Raw genomic sequence first — 21,288 nt, forward strand, 5'->3', positions numbered from 1 at the left:
TCTAGTCTATGTACGAATGAATCAGATCTATGTCCGAACAAATAAAAAATAATCGTGAGAATCTATGTCCCAACAAATTTTGCAAAAATGTACCCTTTTTAATCCTCAAATGTTTCCTCTCCACAACCAAATTCCCTCCTTTAGTAGTCAGCTTAAAGAACTCATCTTCATCTACATCAACACTCTTCCCATTCACATAAAAAACCTCTCCTTTTTTTTTTTTTTTTTTTTGGTAACTAACCTACCAAGCGAAACATTTATAAATCCATAGCATACCAACACAGTATAGCTATCTAAAATATGAAAACTCAAAAGCTATCAGCAGCACCTCGTTACACCATCAAAACAAAAGCTGCTGCAGCTTAGATCTAATGCCTAGAGGGGCTTTTACATTACTCATACTGCCCATTGTTTCGACCTACTTTCAAAAGTTCTCTGGTTCCTTTCAAGCCATACTGCATGTACAAATTTTGTGTATACCAGCTTCAATATCTGAGCAGCCTGTGATTTACCCTTTGTATTTGCTATGATCCAGTTTTCCTGTTGCCCCCATGAGCTAGCATTGAACCAAGTTCTGTTTCACCACATCAGTAATCTTTGCCATAAGGCCTGAGTGTAGTGACAGTGCACAAACAGATGATCTCTGGATTCAAGATGTCCTTGACACAATTTGCAACTTTGATCAACATCAATACCCCAAGAAGTTTGTCTATCAGTTATCATTAGCCTGTTTTGCATTTGGAGCCACAAAGTAAATTTGGCTTTAGGACTTGCTCCATTAGCAAACATCAGACACTTCCAAGAAATTCTGTCCCTATCCCCAAGAAGATGTAGGTATATAGCCCTTATAGTAATTGGTTTCTGACTTCCTAAACTCTGGTTTTGTTCCAAGATGCCTCTAGTTCCAATGGTCTGCTTCACCATCCAGGAGGTCTGATTTGGACTTGGCATAGTGAAGAACGGTTGGTTCTTGATATAGTAACTATGGATCGATCTGATCCATAGTTTGTCAGATTTATGAGCTAAATCCCAACAAGTTCTAGCAATTGCAGCCTGGTTCAAGATCTGAATATTAATCAAGTTATAGCCACCAACTGATTTGGGTAGGCACATGTTATCCCATGCCACAAGTGCCCTTTTAGTAATTGTATTTGTTCGTGACCAAATATAACTCCTACAGTATCCATCAATTACCTTCAACACAACTGCAGGTATGACAAACAACTGGGCCCAATAAGATTGGATTCCAAATAGTACAGATTGCACCAATTGTACCCTTCCTGCATAAGAGAGTTTCTTAGCAGTCCAAGAGGGAATTCTTGCTACTATTTTCTCTATTAGTGGAGTCCATTGAAGTACAGTTAATTTTTTGGTGGACGGTATCACTCAGATATTTGAAAGGCAGTGTGCCCAACCCAAATCCAAATTGTTGAAGGAGAGCAGTCTGAATAGCATCACTGATACCCCCAAAATAGAATGAACTTTTACCAACATTTGCTTGTAGCCCAGATGCTTGAGAGAACAGTTGGAAACATTGGTATAGGGTAGCAACAGATGTTTGATCACCTCTAGCAAACAATAATAGGTCATCAGCAAAACACAGATGGGTGATACCAAGCCTGGCACATTTAGGGTGAAATTTAAACTCTTTTTTCTCCTTGAGTGTGTGTAAGCATCTGCTAAGGTACTCTATGGCAATAGCAAATAAATAAGGGGAGATCAGATCCCCTTGTCTGAGTCCTTTTGCAGCATCAAATGCTTCAGTGGGTTCACCATTGATCAATACTGAGTAATGTACAGTGTGCACACACTCCATAATCCAGTGAATGAATTTAGTAGGAAAACATAATGCTTCAAGTACTTGCTCCAGGAATATCCATTCTACAGAGTCATAGGCCTTCTGTAGATCAATCTTATCATACACCTAGGTGATATATGTTACTTAGACTCCTGGATTATGTTATCTGCTATTTTCCTCCCTGGGATAAATCCAGACTGAGACTCACATATGATAGAAGCAATAACCTGTTGAATTCTAGCTGATAATACCTTGGCAATGAGTTCGTATAAAATTGAGCAGCAAGAAATTGGTTTATACTCTTTGATATTAATTGGGGCAGCAGTTTTGGGTACAAGTGTGATAACAGTGCAGTTGATGGGTCTATACATTTTACCAGTGTGGAAACATTCTTTAATAGTAGCAATGACATCTGATCTGATAGTTGGCCAAGTTTTTTTTTTTTTTTTTTTTATATAGAAATAAGCATTATAGCCATCTACCCCTGGGGCCTTATCATCTCCAATGGATTTTAAAGCTTCATCTATTTTTACCTCAGTAACCTCTTTACACAGTTCCATCCCCTGAGCATGAGTTAAAACTGATCCTTTCCTCATAATCACATTATTCACTGCAGGCAAAGATTGAGCAGCAGATCCCATAAGCCCTTTGTAAAAAATTATCACCTCTTCTTGTATGTCATGTGGTTCTGTCAATCTTATACCAGCAAGGGAAGTGAGTTCCACCAGTTGTTTCCTCTTAGTTCTGTCTTTAATCATGGCTGAGAAATATTTGTTGTTTGCATCCCTTAGTTTAATCCATTGTGCCCTTGATTTCTGCCTCAATATACTTTCTTCAACAAGACTCCATTTCTCTATGTCCACTAAACACTGCTTTTCTTTCAAGAGAAAAGCATCAGAACATTGGTGAATGATTAGTTCTTGAGTTTGCAAGAGTTCCATTCTGGCCTGGGAGATTTTAGCAGCAATAGTTTGAAATTATTCTTTGTTTAACTTCCTGAAATCACCCTTCAACCCTTTGAGCTTGTGCCATATATTAGCCATCTGATCATTAGGTGTCTGTCTGTTCCAACCCTGTTCTAATATAGTATGGAATTGTAAATGGTCAGCCCAAACATTGAAAAACCTAAAGGGGATTTTACCAGATCTTTGAGCCCCTTCGACATGGAGTACCATAGATGTGTCACGACCCAACCCCGTAGGCCGTGACTAGTGCCCGAGTTGGACACTCGTATACATATCTGTCAGGCATAATCAAACTGAAGCTGAACATCATATAGAAACTTTGTGAAAACATACGTTATCTCAAAACGTCACATCCATGTATCATGGTAACCTGTCTCCTAAGGAGTCACAACCATTGTTTTAAAAGGCAGTGTCAGGACTCGTCCCGAGGCTCGCCTCGGGGCAGGGCAGTGGCAAAACGCCCTGGGGCTAACGTGCGGGGCTTAGTTCCTATGAGGCTTACGCCCTAAGCGCCCAACTGTACGCCCTAAACACGCCTAACGCCCAACGCCCAGGGCTTGCCTAACAGTTCTTACACAAATTATATTTTAAATTCCTTAATTAAAATCATTCACCCTCATAATTGTTTAACAAAATAATGATACTTAATAGTTTTTCATCTATAGAAATAGAAGATTGGGTGTAACTCATATAACAAGTCATAGTATTGGATATTTACTATTTGAGAACGTCGTGAGGGTGAATATCACGTAATTTTTTAAAAAAAACACATAGCGGAATTATACATTTTCACTTGTCATTGGTCATAAGTCCTATGTATCAGAACTATAATATAATTTTATTTTTTGTTCATGAAGAAGTTATGTTTTAATTGTAATATTGATAAATTTTATTGATTATTTGCTTATAGGGAGATAAAATGAATAGTATGATAGTAATAGTGTTTTAAGAAACTGTGTTTTTTTTCGTGTTTGAAATGTTATATATAATTACAAGTTATAAGCGGTGTATAATGGATTGCTTTGATCATTTTTTTGTGAGGATCAAGCGCGCGCGCGCTCACACACACACACACACAAAGATATATATATATATATATATATATATATATATATATATATATATATATATATATATATATATATATATATTTCATTTATTTACAGTTTCTTTTTATTTTATTATGTAATTTTACCTATTTAAAAATATTTATTGTAATTATATTATTTTAAGAAGTACTAAAAATTAAATACCCATGGGGCTTACGCCCCGTGCCTCGAGGCTTACGCCTCGTCGAAGCGTATGTAAAATGCCCCGCCTTACGCCCCCGCCTTTTAAAACACTGGTCACAACTAATCAAAAGATATCATAATACACGAGCCGACAAGGCTGTCACAACGTACGGGAACATCCCCAAACATATACGCAAGCAGACAAGGCTGCCACTACATACAACATCCCAAAATGTATATATATACGTAAGCCGACAAGGCTGCCACTACATACGGGAACGTCCCAACATAAGTCATATAGGCATAACTGAACAACATCTATATACAACCCACACATATGTCTACAGACCTCTAAGAGTATCAACAATAACATATGACGAGACAGGGCCCCGTCGTACCCCTGAATGAACATAAACATATATCAGCAGATCTGTGCCAAAAGTCTAGACTCCGGAACAACGGAGCACTCCAAGACGGCTGAGTAGAAGTCCTAAGCTGGAGGGTCACCAAATCAAGTATCTGTACCTGAGGGCATGAACGCAGCCCCCCGAAGAAAGGGGGCCAGTACGAGATATGTACTGAGTATATAAAGCATGAAATACAATATGGAAGATCATAACTGAAGTAAAGATTCCAGGAGACAAGTATGATAATCAATAAATCACTGTACCTGTGTCTTACAAAACAAGTCATGTATATCATTATTATATACCGTACCCGGCCCATCATGGGACTCGGTGGATAGTCATATCATCATATCGTCATATACCGTACCCGGCCTACTATAGGACTCGGTGAATAATCATATCATCGTATACCGTACCCGGCCCATTATGGGACTCGGTGAATAATCATATCATCGTATACCGTACCCGGCCCATTATGGGACTCGGTGAATAATCATATCATCATATACCGTACCCGGCCCATTATGGGACTCGGTGAATAATGTGGTAAAACTGTGCATGATAACATACCCGGCCCGGGACTCGGTGAAAGATGTAACAACAGTATGCACGAGTAGAGTAGTGAGTAACCACATGCAATTAAATCATCATCTGAGACACGATAGACAAGTAGACTAGCTAACATTCGAGTGTCCAAGCGATAGTCATGTTAAGTACTCTTTAAATATCATTATGAACTATATCAAAGGGAGCCTCAAGAATCATAGACATGTATCGAGATAATGTGAAATAACTTATGAAGTCAGAGTCATTAGTCATCATAGAGCCTTTAGGAATAGAAACTTATACATCCGATTATACTATCCAACATATAGAAAGCTCGAGGGCAGTAGCTTAACTGCTTTAAAAGTTCTAACATCAAGAAGTGAATAAGAATCATGAATCATATTCGGAACTTATGAATGGAATTATCCCAAAGCTTATATCATTCATCACTTACGTCTAAGACATGCCAAAAGAAAGAAGGGATAGGCTTTACATACCTTTAGCGCTTATTTATAACACAACACGCATACGCTGCCCAATAGTGTCTCAACCTATATTAAGACGTCAAGAACTATGGTTAGACGACATTTCCCTTATATTCCAACCAACTACACAATGACTAAGCTAACATCAATAACCAGACGCTCAAGTACCATATCGAGGCTATTCAAGACAATACTCGAGAACACTCCGAACAGCGCGCACAACATCCCAAATAGTCCACGTTTACAACATTTGATAATAATCCACATACAACTACGACATATTCAAGTTATTCTTAATGATCCATAGTCATAACATTTTCATCTAAACAACCCTATAATAGCCCAACCAACATACAACACAATGTATAGTCTTAATCATCATTAATCTTCCAAGCTCAACAAGAATAACAACAACATATCAAAACAGCCCCTAACCACAACATAAAGAGATGCCCGATAATCTTACGAACACCTACGAATACACCAAGCAAACCACATACGTTTCTCATATGTTATCTCATACAATATTTTCATTCAAATTCGTGATTTATACCAGCCCACACATGACAACAACATCATCCATTTATATATAAGAAAACTACATTATCATCACATTAAGTTCTACAACAGCCCACAAACAATTACAACTTCAACTTTAATTATTTAATTCCTTCACTTAATCCATGACACAAGAACAAAAATATTAATTCAAATCAGTTCACCAATTTCAAATAAAACGGCCCCTTTACACGGCCTAACAACACTTCAACATCAACATACATAATTCCATGGATTCAATTCATATTTACCAAGTTACAACAAGTCCAAACCACCTCTAAACCACATAGAAAAGGATTAAATCTTACCTTAACAACTTGGCTCCTTAATTTGCTGAATTTAGTGAATTAAAATCACAAGTGTTCTTACTGCCCCAAATGATCAATTCACGTTACCATGACCTTCAAAATCCGCTTTCCAAGCCATGAAAAACTTCCTTAAAATGGAGTATACTAATTGGATTTGGTTGCTGCCAACGTTTCCTTGCTTCAAAGGAAATTTGTTGCTGCTCAACAATGGAGTTCCAACGTTGCTGCCCCCTTCCTCTCAAGATAATCCTCTTCCTTGTTCATTTAGGGTTGATGGAGGATGCCATGGCCATGAGCTTGGAGCTGCTGCCATGGCCATGGCCGAGAGTCTCTATCTCATCTCTCTAATTTCATAATTTGTAAAAGTTGAATTATGGAACATGAATCATCCATTTAACTTATATATGTTGTCCATGTGGTTGACACATGTCCAGCCCTTGACTTGTGTCCCACTATCATCCATGAGCCAATCATATTAGCCACATATTGTGGGGCCCACTTAATGGTCTACTTAACTTGATTAATCATAATTAATCACTAATCCCCACTTAATAATCCAATCATGGTAAATTAATCCCAAATCGCCACTAATATTTCCACCAATTATAATTAATTAGCAAACCGTGCAATTATTAAAATCGGGGTTTAAAAGTCCTTATTTCATATCCCAAAATAATCTTGTCCTTGGACTTATGTCGATTAGCTTACGAATAATCCGTCGTATAAAAATACGGGATATAACATCCTTTCCCCCTTTAGGACATTCGTCCTCGAATGTTAAACCAATTCCATAAGGTTTTGTAAAAATTTCGGGGGAGTCTCCTTCATTGCTATAACATGTAGTCTCATCTACCAATCGATATAGTCAAGCGAGGAATTTAAATTACCTGCAGGCGTAGGAACAAGTAAGGATATTTATCCTTCATTTCCTTTTCGATTTGCCAGTCATCTCTTCCCTATTATTATTTTGCCACGATACTCTGACGGAAACCACATCCTTAGTACGCAACTTTCTAATCTTGGCGATCAAGTATAGCTATAGGGTTCTTCTCGTAAGAAAATTCCTCCGTTACCTGAACATCATCTACGGGGAATACTCTAGAAGGGTCACCAATACATTCGCGAAGTATTGACACATGAAAGACTAGATGCACTGCTTCCAACTCAGATGGTAGGTCCAACTCATAGGCAACCTTGCCTACCCTACGAATAATCTGATAAGGCCCAATATATCTCGGGCTAAGCTTCTTTATCTTACCGAATCTTATTATACCCTTCATGGGTCTCACCAACATCGAACCAACCAATGGGCGACCTGCACTTCCTGCCATACAAGGCCTTATACAGTGTCATCTGGGTACTAGAATCGTAGCTATTGTTATAAACAAACTCAATAAATGGCAGATGATCATCCCAGCTACCTTTAAGGTCAATAACACAGGCCCGCAACATATCTCCTAGCGTCTGAATAGTACGCTCGGCCTGTCCGTCAGTCTGAGGGTGAAGTGCTGTGCTAAGACTCACCTGTAACCCCAATCTTCCCTGGAATGATCTCTAGAAGTTAGCTGTAAACTGAGCTCCTCTGTCCGATATAATAGATGTGAGAACCTCATGAAGTCTCACTATCCCCTTGATATATAACCTCGCGTAGTCCCTAGTTGAATAAGTAGTCCTGACTGGGAGAAGGTGGGCTGATTTTGTCAGCCTATTCACCATAACTCTAATAGAGTCATACTTCCGTGGAGTGCGGGGTAAACCTGACATGAAGCCATATTCTGGAATCTTCAGCCTCATGTATTACTTTTCAACTTCTTTAGAAGGCTTTAACTGGTATTCTACTTTTTGGCCCTTAATCCCAATCCTTAGAGTTGGCTACCGAGTAGCGCTGGAATTCCCTCATATAACGACTTTACATAGCTGGTCTGTGCTCTGTCTATCATTAACTGGTATAATTCTGAAATAATTTGACATATAAGTTTACCATCTTTTTGTAACCAGCTAGTCCTGATCGTCTTCCTTAAACCATTCTATAATTCCCTTTATCTAACTTGTAATACTTTAGGCATATTATCTCGTGTCATTTCTTTGTCTTTAATTCAAACTCTTCTATTGCCTCCTTACTCAGATTTTGCTCTTAACTTTCCTGTCACTTATTATGCTGCAATCTTTACAAGAATATAAGAAGATACTCAAATTAGCCCAGGAAATACCTTAGCGTCGTTTCACTAATCTATATGCTTTACCTTGGCTTCTCTTCTCTTATCTTACAATCGGTATCGGGATAGATCTTTGGTTCAACCATGGCCATGTCCTATTTTCCCTTAGTACTAATTCTACCTCGGTGATTTGGCTTAAACCATCTTTACATCTTTCTGTAATGTACCCCAAAATATCACAATTGCATTGTTATTACTGAATCCTTACTCCTCTTATCAAGTGCTCACTCACTTGGTCTTACGCTTAACATATAAATATTCGTAGGTTGCATAACTATTCTTGGACAATTTGTATAAGATAGACATAGTCTTTTCGTCTCCTGGTTCATTCTGCTTTACATATCTCATTTCCTACCATAGGGGATTTTCTATTCCTTCTCCCTTGTTACCTATAAGTCGCAATATCATTAGCGAACAACTCTATTGCCAACATCTTAGCCTCCAATCCTGTATAGCATTACTACCCTTCACAATATCTCTTAAATTACTCGGTACCATCCTCTTGTCGTATTCTTTATTTTTATACGCACCCACTTTTTAATGTCATATCATTCAAGATCTCTACAAATGATTCTCAACACTCTCTCAAATACCATCCTAACTCCTATCCATTTATTGCTGGCTTTTAGATCTTACTAACTTGTCTCAGCAAGGAATCTTACCTGAAGCTCAAGCATCTGTATCAATATATTGCAGTGTCGATCATCTCCATCTTACACTTGCATTTATCGCACCCATTTCCCCCCTTAAGAGTGTACTTATACCATTATCCGTTTATACTCTGCTCTATGTCCCCATTCCCAATCTCAAATTTATCTGGGTTTTTTTTTTTTCAATTTACTTGGTATACTGTACTATATCCATGTCTTTCTCCCTTGATGTATAACTTTGATTATCTACGTACAAAACCTTAACAAAATCACGAAGCGACGAGAGCCTTTCTATATATAGTATAAAATCTCATCTGGTGATCTGTACTTGAGTAATGCGATCAATGTAGCAACTCGTCCAAGGCCATATTTCACTCACTCCAATCAATAATAAATTAGTACTTGTAGTCGTGCAAATCTCAATTAGGTGGCACTTATATTCCGACGATAAGTGTTCAAAGTTCTCTTGAAATAGTATCTTTATCCCAACCTATATCATCTGTTTCTTTTGATGAATTTATATTGCACCATTTGTTCCTCAAGCCTACCGTCTTTATCCCTTAAAGACTCCACTATTTTCGAGGTGAAGTCGTGTGCAGGCAATTTGTAACACCCCGTATCTTGGAACTAAGTTTGGACTCATATCATTAGAGTTTTAGTGGAAAAAAAACTGAAGGTTTGAACGTTTTGCGAAAATGGTTGATAGGCCTACTTCGGGCAGCCATAAATCCTTGATTAGTTGGGAATTTGGGAAAGTACCCTTAATGAAAGTTGTAGTATGTAGAAATACCTTTCTAACGATATAAGGACCAAGCCAATCAGAGATCGGAGCAAGGAGATATGATCGTCTCAATATGGCTAATAGTAAGACACTTAAAATTCTATAGAATCGGCTGAGTTTTCGATATGTCTGCCTTCCAGTCCCATTTCGTGAAAATACATTGGGAATTTGAGGAAACATAAAACATGAAAGTTGTAGACCTTTGAAATATCTTTCCAACGGTATATTGTGGAGCCCAAACAGAGCTGTGTACAAGAAGTTATGCCTATTTTACCGAACACTGTGCAGAACCGACACCCGTCGCTTCTCGGGGCGCGTGATGGCGCGTGAGAGAGCGCGTGATGACCCCGCTTCGTGGAACGATCGCGTAACTCTGAGTTTTTAGCTGAAGAATGTCGCGCGATGCACCCGCATCGCGGACCCATCACGAAACAGGTCGATTTCGGGTTAAAAGTTGGGATTTCGCGTTTTAAGTTATATTTAACCATGGGGTTTATTTCCCTAACACCCCTAGTCACGAAAAATTACCCTAAAGTCAGGAAGAACAAGTCCCAAGCCTCAAGAACCTTCCAAGGTAAGTTTATCATGATTCTAGGTTGAATTCAAATCCCTAATCCCTTTCTAACTTGAGTAAACCTTTCCAACTCAATTCTAACATATACTCTAATAATCTAAGCAAGAAATTATTGTTCCTAATCTATGGTTACCAAGAAAACCATCTCAAGGTTCAAGAATCAAGATTTAGGAAATCTTCTCCAAAATTCAAGTCTTTAATTCAAGATTTTGGAGCAATTTAAGGTATGTAGAACTTCCATCCACATGTGGGAATCTCTACGTTCTTCCCCATGCTCCGTTTCTTGATATCCATGAAGTTCAAATCCTAGGGCATTAAACCCAACATATTGGTAGCCCGTATTTATGTATTTATGTACAGGAATTTTGTATCTATATTCATTGTTGTATTCCTAATCTTCCATTACGGTTATTAGGAACCCTAGATTAATCCATGAATCATGAATTCATCCTCATGTGTTCTCATTATGTTTATATGAAACTTTATGATTTTATCTCGCAAGTTACAAGCATGTTTTCAAGTCAATTATATATATATGATTACGAACTATTCTTATTACTCATGAATCAAGAACATGTTTGCAAGACTTTACAGGTTATTTCATGAAACCATGTTTACAAGTTATTTCATGAAACCATGTTTACAAGTTACTCCATGAAACCATGTTTACAAGTTATTTCGTGAAATCATGATTACAAGTTATTTACAAGTTATTTCACGAAAATCATGGGATTCTTAGCCAACTATATCATGTTCATGTTTTTGGGAATTGCTTAGTTAACCGAGAAGGCTCAGATAGCCTGAAACTACGTTGCCACCGTAGGATAAGGGTTGTCAGCAAGGAGGCAACACCTTCATTATGAAGTTTGGATCCTTACATGCTTATTATTACTTAAATCTCATACCCCTGGCAAGGTGTGAGTGTTCTGCTGGTAGGACGCAAGTACCAGAATCATGTTGTCGGTTATACTATAACGTTCCCCACGTTACAAGCAGTTTTATATACATGTATTTCCATTGATTTACTGTTTTCAGACTTTACTCACGTTTCATGCTCATGTTCAAATTACATTCAGTTTCAGTTCATGTCCTATATCTATGTTATGTCATGTTCTTCGTTTCAGCAGGTTTTACATACTAGTACTATTCAACATGTACTAACGTCCCTTTTGCCCGGGGCCTGCACTTCATGGTGCAGATACCGATTTTCAGGAGCATACACCTGCGCAGTAGGATCACTTCAGTTATCAGCTTATTGGTGAGCCCCACTCCTCTCGGGGTTCAACATGGAGTCTGCATTAGTATTCAGTTTATAGTAGTCCAGGGATATGTCCTGGTAGTTAGTATCCAGACATGTCTTAGAGGTTTCATAGACAGATGTTAGTTCACAGAGTCAGCTATGCTTTCATGTTTGCAAACTATTATGTTTTCATGATACTTCATGCTATGAGATAATTTCAAGACTTATTCCGCAAATTACATTTTTCATGATTCATTTAAATTGCATCATGTAGATTATATTGTTTTGATGCCCATGTTGACAAGCAAGCCATGAGGTTCGCTCGGACACATGCAAGCAAGGCCCGAGTGCCGTGTTACGCCCAGGCCATGGTTCGGGGCGTGACACAATTCCCCTTTATGCCTTATGCCTTTTTACCCTTATTGTGTACCCAACACAGACTTCTAGCTTACTCAACAACATACCAAGTTCGCCTCAATAATGGTCTTACCTTATCACCATGTCGTCGTACTACACCTTTAAGTTCATAACTATATATTCCCCTTTCGTCCCATACTCGTACTCAATTAATTACATCTATCTTGGGTGCTTCCGTTAGAATTCCCTTATCATTTCTCCCGTCTATGTCTATCTTTTATTCTGCACACGAGGAATCTTATGCTACCTCTGTATCGTTCGGAAAGCATCGCTTCTGCATAACCCCTTTCTCATTTTCAAAATGTATTTCATTCATCCCTATTTGTTCTTATCATATTAGTTATTCTCTAGCACTCACTCTACCCCGTTGCTCATCTTTCTATAACTGGGTCTTCCACAGTCCCGACACTTATAGTACTCGTGTCCTTGGCTACACATGTCATGATCTATTACTACACTGTTATCTCGCTCTCTTCTTATTTCCTTCCTTCAATTAACTCCTTCTTTTCCGGTGCTCGCTGTCATTCCCGTTATATTATAATCTTTATTCTGAACTTTCCCTATAGAAGAACTTTATAAATCTTTCTTATTCGTTCTATAGCTCGCTCGTACACTTTAGTCATATAGGTCACGTCATATCCTTTAGTCACTTCCTCGCTGGGCTTTACTTATTTTCATAACGATCCTCATTATATTCACATTATATCCTATTCGTATTCAATCCCATAGTGTAACACTTCTTAACCTTGTACCCTTCCTAGTCAATCTTATCCTTAATATCTCACAAGCTGTCTTATTAATACATTCATATCCGCCACAATTCTTTTTCCTCTGTACTCTTGTCTTAATCACACTATTACTTCTTTTAACTATAACTTGTCACAATTTATCCCTGCTTATCAATTCAGTCGGTGCCTTAATGTATCACTCTATCAAGATCTACCAGTCTTTTCTAAATCATCTCTTAGTATCACAAGTCCTTTCCAAATTCTTTTTACCATATCAGTATCGACCTCCTTATCACCATTACCATCAATTCAGTAATTAACTTATTTCTCGAGGTCAGCTGTACTCGCAACTTAGTCAAATCCTATCATTACTATTGGCATGACCTTTCAAAACATATTACAAACCTATATCTCATTATCTTTTTATTTCTACGAAAATTTTGGTAGAGTTTCCTCTGTATTTCTTACTATCTCAAAACCTGCACACAGGAAATACCAACAATGCCTCACAGAGCGAACATATATATATATATATATATATATATATATATCATATCACAGCCACACAGGGCTCCCAATATCAACAACAATATGAAAATGATGGACTTACCTCGTATGTCCAACTTGAACTGCACCTGTTACACTTTCCTGTCTACTTTTCCTTTCAATTTTCAACTTTACATTTCAATCGTACTCCAATACCTTACCCGACATATATCTTTCGTGCCTTTGCTTACCTGCGTGCCTTGTAACTTCCAATATCGTCAGTCACTTCCTTCTGTCGATGTCGTTCTTCTACTGAAATCAAAGGTTAGTATAAAGAATTTCATTTCCTATGACTCGGCTCTATCGCACGATCTTAGATATGAAAGAAAGGTAACATCCTAAATGTCATGTAGCTTCCTGTTTATAGATGTGGTGCACAACACACCGATAAACAAGACTCTACTAGACACGGTCTGTAGACACTCCGAGGATAAACTGCTCTGATACCACTTTTGTCACGACCCAACCCCGTAGGCCGTGACTAGTGCCCGAGCTGGACACTCGTATACATATTTGTCATGCATAATCAAACTGAAGCTGAACATCATATAGAAACTTTGTGAAAACATACGCTATCTCAAAACGTCACATCCATGTATCATGGTAACCTGTCTCCTGAGGAGTCACAACTAATCAAAATATATCATAATACACGAGCCGACAAGGCTGTCACAACGTACGGGAACATCCCCAAACATATACGCAAGCCGACAAGGCTGCCACTACATACAACATCCCAAAATGTATATATATACGCAAGCTGACAAGGCTGCCACTACATACGGGAACGTCCCAACATAAGTCATATAGGCATAACTGAACAACATCTATATACAACCCACACATATGTCTACAGACCTCTAAGAGTATCAACAGTAACATATGACGGGACTGGGCCCCGCCGTACCCCTGAATGAACATATATATATATCAGCAGATCTGTGCCAAAAGTCTAGACTCCGGAACAACGGAGCACTCCAAGACGGCTGAGTAGAAGTCCTAAGCTGGAGGGTCACCAAATCAAGTTTCTGTACCTGCGGGCATGAACGCAGCCCCCCGAAGATAGGGGGTTAGTACGAGATATGTACTGAGTATATAAAGCATGAAATACAATATGGAAGATCATAACTGAAGTAAAGATTCCAGGAGACAAGTATGATAATCAATAAATCACTGTACCTGTGTCTTACAAAACAAGTCATGCATATCATTATCATATACCGTACCCGGCCCATCATGGGACTCGGTGGATAGTCATATCATCATATCGTCATATACCGTACCCGACCCACTATGGGACTCGGTGAATAATCATATCATCGTATACCGTACCCGGCCCATTATGGGACTCGGTGAATAATCATATCATCATATACCGTACCCGGCCCATTATGGGACTCGATGAATAATCATATCATCATATACCGTACCCGGCCCATTATGGGACTCGGTGAATAATGTGGTAAAACTGTGCATGATAACATACCCGGCCCGGGACTCGGTGAAAGATGTAACAACAGTATGCACGAGTAGAGTAGTGAGTAACCACATGCAATTAAATCATCATCTGAGACTCGATAGACAAGTAGACTAGCTAACATTCGAGTGTCCAAGCGATAGTCATGTTAAGTATTCTTTAAATATCATTATGAACTATATGAAAGGGAGCCTCAGGAATCATAGACATGTATCGAGATAATGTGAAATAACTTATGAAGTCAGAGTCATTAGTCATTATAGAGCCTTTAGGAATAGAAACTTATACATCCGATTATACTATCCAACATATAGAAAGCTCGAGGGCAGTAGCTTAACTGCTTTAAAAGTTCTAACATCAAGAAGTGAATAAGAATCATGAATCATATTCGGAACTTATGAATGGAATTATCCCAAAGCTTATATCATTCATCACTTACGTCTAAGACATGCCAAAAGAAAGAAGGGATAGGCTTTACATACCTTTAGCGCTTATTCGCAACACAACACGCATACGCTGCCCAATAGTGTCTCAACCTATATTAAGACGTCAAGAACTATGGTTAAGCTACGGGGAGATTCAAAACGTATTCTAACGTTTGTAACTCCTTTCTAGAAATTAGACGACGTTTCCCTTATATTCCAACCAACTACACAATGACTAAGCCAACATCAATAACCAGACGCTCAAGTACCATATCGAGGCTATTCAAGACAATACTCGAGAACACTCCGAACAGCCCGCACAACATCCCAAATAGTCCACGTTTACAACATTTGATAATAATCCACATACAACTACGACATATTCAAGTTATTCTTAATGATCCATAGTCATAACATTTTCATCTAAACAACCCTATAACAGCCCAACCAACATACAACACAACGTTTAGTCTTAATCATCATTAATCTTCCAAGCTCAACAAGAACAACAACAACATATCAAAACAGCCCCTAACCACAACATAAAGAGATGCCCGATAATCTTACGAACACCTACGAATACACCAAGAAAACCACATACGTTTCTCATATGTTATCTCATACAATATTTTCATCCAAATTCGTGATTTATACCAGCCCACACACGACAACAACATCATCCATTTATATATAAGAAAACTACATTATCATCACATTAAGTTCTACAACAGCCCACAAACAATTACAACTTCAACTTTAATTATTTAATTCCTTCACTTAATCCATGACACAAGAACAAAAATATTAATTCAAATCAGTTCACCAATTTCAAATAAAACGGCCCCTTTACACGGCCTAACAACACTTCAACATCAACATACATAATTCCATAGATTCAATTCATATTTACCAAGTTACAACAAGTCCAAACCACATAGAAAAGGATTAAATCTTACCTTAACAACTTGGCTCCTTAATTTGCTGAATTTAGCGAATTAAAATCACAAGTGTTCTTGCTGCCCCAAATGATCAATTCACGTTACCATGACCTTCAAAATCCGCTTTCCAAGCCATGAACAACTTCCTTAAAATGGAGTATACTAATTGGATTTGGTTGCTGCCAACGTTTCCTTGCTTCAAAGGAAATTTGTTGCTGCTCAACAATGGAGTTCCAACGTTGCTGCCCCCTTCCTCTCAAGATAATCCTCTTCCTTGTTCATTTAGGGTTGATGGAGGATGCCATGGCCATGAGCTTGGAGCTGCTGCCATGGCCATGGCCGAGAGTCTCTGTCTTATCTCTCTAATTTCATAATTTGTAAAAGTTGAATTATGGAACATGAATCATCCATTTAACTTATATATGTTGTCCATGTGGTTGACACATGTCCAGCCCTTGACATGTGTCCCACTATCATCCATGAGCCAATCATATTCAGCCACATATTGTGGGGCCCACTTAATGGTCTACTTAACTTGATTAATCATAATTAATCACTAATCCCCATTTAATAATCCAATCATGGTAAATTAATCCCAAATCTCTACTAATATTTCCACCAATTATAATTAATTAGCAAACCGTGCAATTATTAAAATCGGGGATTAAAAGTCCTTATTTCATATCCCAAAATAATCTTGTCCTTGGACTTATGCCGATTAGCTTACGAATAATCCGTCGTATAAAATACGGGATATAACAAGATGCATGATCAGATATATTAAGTAAATCATAGTTAGTGATGACATGACCCCATTGCATCATCCATTCTGCATTGCCAAACATTCTATCCTACTGCATATTCTGTCATTTCCCAACTGCTTATTAGACCAAGTATAATAATCACCTCTCCAAGATAATTCACTCAACAGCAAGTTCTGAATGCACTCTGAAAAATCTTTCAGTTCTGCGAAACCTCTCCTTTCGTCGACAATGGTAACAAACTATGTATTACCGGATCAGATTTAATCAACGATACAAATTTAGTATACAAAACCTCAACTTTATCAACTTCTTGACTTATAAACAATGAAAAAACATCATCAGCTATAACCTGAGCATCTTTTACAGTAGGAAAACTCTCTCCTTCAACATACCTATCGACAAATTCACCTTTCCTACGACGAAAATAAGAATTACCCTTTTTACCAACACTTATCAGAGTATACTCAACACCAAGATTAATCAATTCTGCTATTCAGCTTTCAGCTTTCTTGATGATTGAATTATTAAAACACCCACAAAGACCTCTTTCACCAGTAATAACAAAAAGGGAAACTTTCTTTACTGGTCTTTTTTCAGTTAAGGGTATTTCTACATCTTCTAATTGAAGTTGTTGTGTTATGTTATATAACATATCAACTAAGTTTTCATTAAATGGTCTAGTGTTAATGACTGATTCTTGGGCTTTTCTAATCTTGGCTGCTGCTACTAATTTCATTGCTTCTGTAAGTTTTTGAGTGTTTTTTACTGTGCTGATTCTTTCTCTTAGTTCACGAATACCACAGTGAATTGAAGGAAGGGGCTGTTTGGATGATTGGAAAGTGGGGTTTTTGTTGGAAATGGGAGATTTGATGAGTTGAGAAATCAAAGAGAGTGAAGAAGAAGCCATGGATTTGTTTTTGTGTATGTGAAAGGGTTTTAGATGGGAATAATGAAATAGCACTAGAAAATAACTTGATGCCTATTGAGATCAACACAGACGCAACAGGGATGATATCAATGATAACACATGGACACCTGCCGATTATCTCTGAATGCATATCCTTAATGAGAGAACTAGGACATCCGACACTAAAGCATAGCTATTGCGATCAAAACAAAATGATAGATCAGCTAGTTAAGAAAGGTGGAAGACAACAACTTTTGAAAGGATCAAGATCCTAGCAGTTCCTCTTGTGTTTGTGAATAGCATACATATTTTGGACAGACATATTAGGAATTATTTATGAACGTGAATTTGCTTTTTGTAATGAACTGCAATCTGGGATCACCCCAGAACTAGAAACAGGCTTAAATGCCTTGACATATATATATATATATATATATATATATATATATATATATATATATATATATCTATTTAACCTAAAAATGATATAATGTATATAAATGGTATATATTTTACACATATTTATGTAATAGTTCTTCTACATTTTTTTTGGGTTTCAATCGAAATTAACTCAACGTAAACTTTTTTCCTTTAACATAATATTATGCAAACTACGTAATACAAATATGTAATCTTGTAATCTCATCTTATATTTTTATTTTTAACTACTATAGAAGCATGAGTTAACTATCCAGGATCGACATGTTAGTTTTTGGCTTTAACGTTTAACTTGAGTGCATTTAGTCATCTAACATAAGCTGATGTCGCATCCTGTTATTTTCTATTCAGCGTGGCTTCAGGACCCACAGCCTACAGCGGGTTTCGTTTTTATATACTTTCTCCTTTATACAATGATATATTTGTTTTTTGAGTATTTTTGGTAGAGAAGTGACAATTTAGCAGAGGTTTTCTTCTTGCTTTTAGAGTAAAATGGCGTTTTAATCGGCTTTCGATAGTTGTTCCTCATTTAACTGGACAAATATTCCATTTTTATTAATATCATTCTATCTTATTTTGATTCACTGTATAGTTTGATTATTTTGTTTGAAATTTATTTTTGTATCCTGTTAGAATTTGTTTCTATATTTTAATTTTGGCAGAAGTTAGATAGTTAAGTGATTTAAACTCCATACTAAGTTTTCAGACATGCTATTTACATGTGCATAAGCTCAAACTACCACAATGTAACATTTAGGTTATAAAAAGTAATGTCTTGCCACACCAAATAATGTTTCAAATTCTGCACACTCTGCTACTTATTAGGTCGGGGATATATTTCACCTCTCGTGATTTAAGTTTAAGAATACTAGAATTTGTTTGAAGAAAAATATTCACCACTTGAGAGAGATATTAACTTATTATTAGTGAGAACTAGAAGAAAAGGCCATCAATAAACAACAGAGCATGTTTACTTCTTCATACTATGAAATTGCTAGAATAGCTTCTGAGGAAGGTTTATATGGTCAGATTGGCTGTTCCATTCTGGGTTTTGAAAGAAAGAGGAAACTATCAATACAAGATTGAGTGAGTGACATCTTCTAGTTCCTCTGATAATGCAAGCATTTTTAAAGCTCTGTAAAAGGTTCATCCTCTCTTAAAACTTTCGTAAAAAGTGCTTTAGTAAAGATGAGCTCATCTCCCATAGAGTGTCTTTTATAGTTCTATATTACCACGAGCCATAGATGTTCTTCACTTTTTACAGTTTGTTCCATTGAGAGTCCTACTAAATTTTTAAAAAACGCTATGAATCAAGTAAATACTTTTATCACCTAGATAATTCTAAATGATAATTATCCATTCTAAGTAGAGCATCCACCTTTCTATATACCTCTAATATTTTGCTTTTATGGCTGGAGTTTATTGTTGATGCAAATCAAGAAAAAATTATAATCCCATCTTTTATGAACAACTAACTTTTTACTGGAAGACATTTCTGCAGTCCCCTCTATCCCCCTAAGGGAGGTAAGATCTACGTACTATCCTCTCTCAGACCTCACTTGTGAAATTATCGAATTACAGTGGGTATGTTGTTATTAAAGCAAAAGGGAAATCCTTATTTCTTTTTTCTTTCCTTTTGGTAGGAGAAAGACATATGCGGTTTTTTGTTGTAAATTTTATCTGCAGTCTACGAGAGCTATTCATTCCCTTCTTAGGGAGTTTTACTTTCTGCTTAACGATTCGATTCTGTTGACAACATTAGCATTCATAATTATTGGAGTTAAGATAAGCATTTCTTCCAAGAAATTATTTGCTATAGTTTGTAACCTGGAATCTGCTCTGTTTTAATAAAATATGATGTCTTTAATCCTCTTCTTTATATTAACCACATTCGCTACCCAAGAATCTGACAACTACTCCAATTTGAAACAACCTGGGAACTACTACCATTTACCCATAAAGATAGATATACAGTGCCATATTAATGAAGTCGTTCTTTAAACGATTCTTCGCTTTAGTATGAACCCAAGAAATACCATATTTTCTCTGTAGTGAGCTTTGAAGTATCCTTGCTTTTAATTGCATTCTTTATATTAATGGTTTTGTATTGCAGCATAGTGAACAGCCATTTCATTGAAGATAGCCGAAGATGATCAGGTGTTTTATAGTGTAAGTATTGCAACATGCTTATCTATTTTTCCTTTGTTCAAATCATATGTGGAAAGGACTATTAAAACCCAAGTTTTCAGAATATTGTATGCATTGTTGATTTTCAATAAATCAAAGCTCTGTCTTCCATCACTGATTTGTTGTTGATTATATATGGAGAAACCATCTCCAAAGGGAAGTGTTGAGCTCCCATCTTCTCTAATTATTATCCTATATTATGCAGAGGAATTCGTATGGAGGTTAATGGAGTCCGGAACCAAAATGACTCAATAAAAAATTAAGTGAACCAAAATACTCCAACAAAAAAAAAAGTTACAAAATTACCTTTAGCGCAGTAAAATACTGAGCTAAAGCAGTTCACGGAGACGGAGCCGTTAACTGCTTTAGTGCAGTATTTTACTACGCTAAAGATTTTTTTTTTTTGTATAGCGCAGTAAAATACTGCGCTATAGCGAGCACTCTAAAAAAAATGGTAAACTTTTTTTTTTGCAACACTTAGTGTGTTTTTTCATACTTTGACCAACGATTAGTCGTGTGTCAAGACTCCGAAACGTCAATATTTTATATACAACCTGATATTTTTTTCTGCGTACAATAATGTAGGCCTAATACATCAAGGATACGTAGACGTTTGGATAGTTATTTTAGGGGTTGAAAAGGTGCCCGAAGTAAGTTTTGTTTTAAAAAACTTAGTGTTTTTTGGCCCACATTTTTTTTTG

At 37.1% G+C, this 21,288-nt stretch overlaps 1 pseudogene; it reads right to left on the reverse strand.

Moving 5' to 3' along the window:
* Position 1: 1 nt before the first annotated feature.
* On the reverse strand, positions 2-17,962 carry LOC132637726 (ATP synthase gamma chain, chloroplastic-like; annotated as a pseudogene).
* Between the last annotated feature and the right edge of the window lie 3,326 nt (positions 17,963-21,288).

Source organism: Lycium barbarum, chromosome 4, assembly GCF_019175385.1.
Source record: "Lycium barbarum isolate Lr01 chromosome 4, ASM1917538v2, whole genome shotgun sequence".
Taxonomy (NCBI): domain Eukaryota; kingdom Viridiplantae; phylum Streptophyta; class Magnoliopsida; order Solanales; family Solanaceae; genus Lycium; species Lycium barbarum.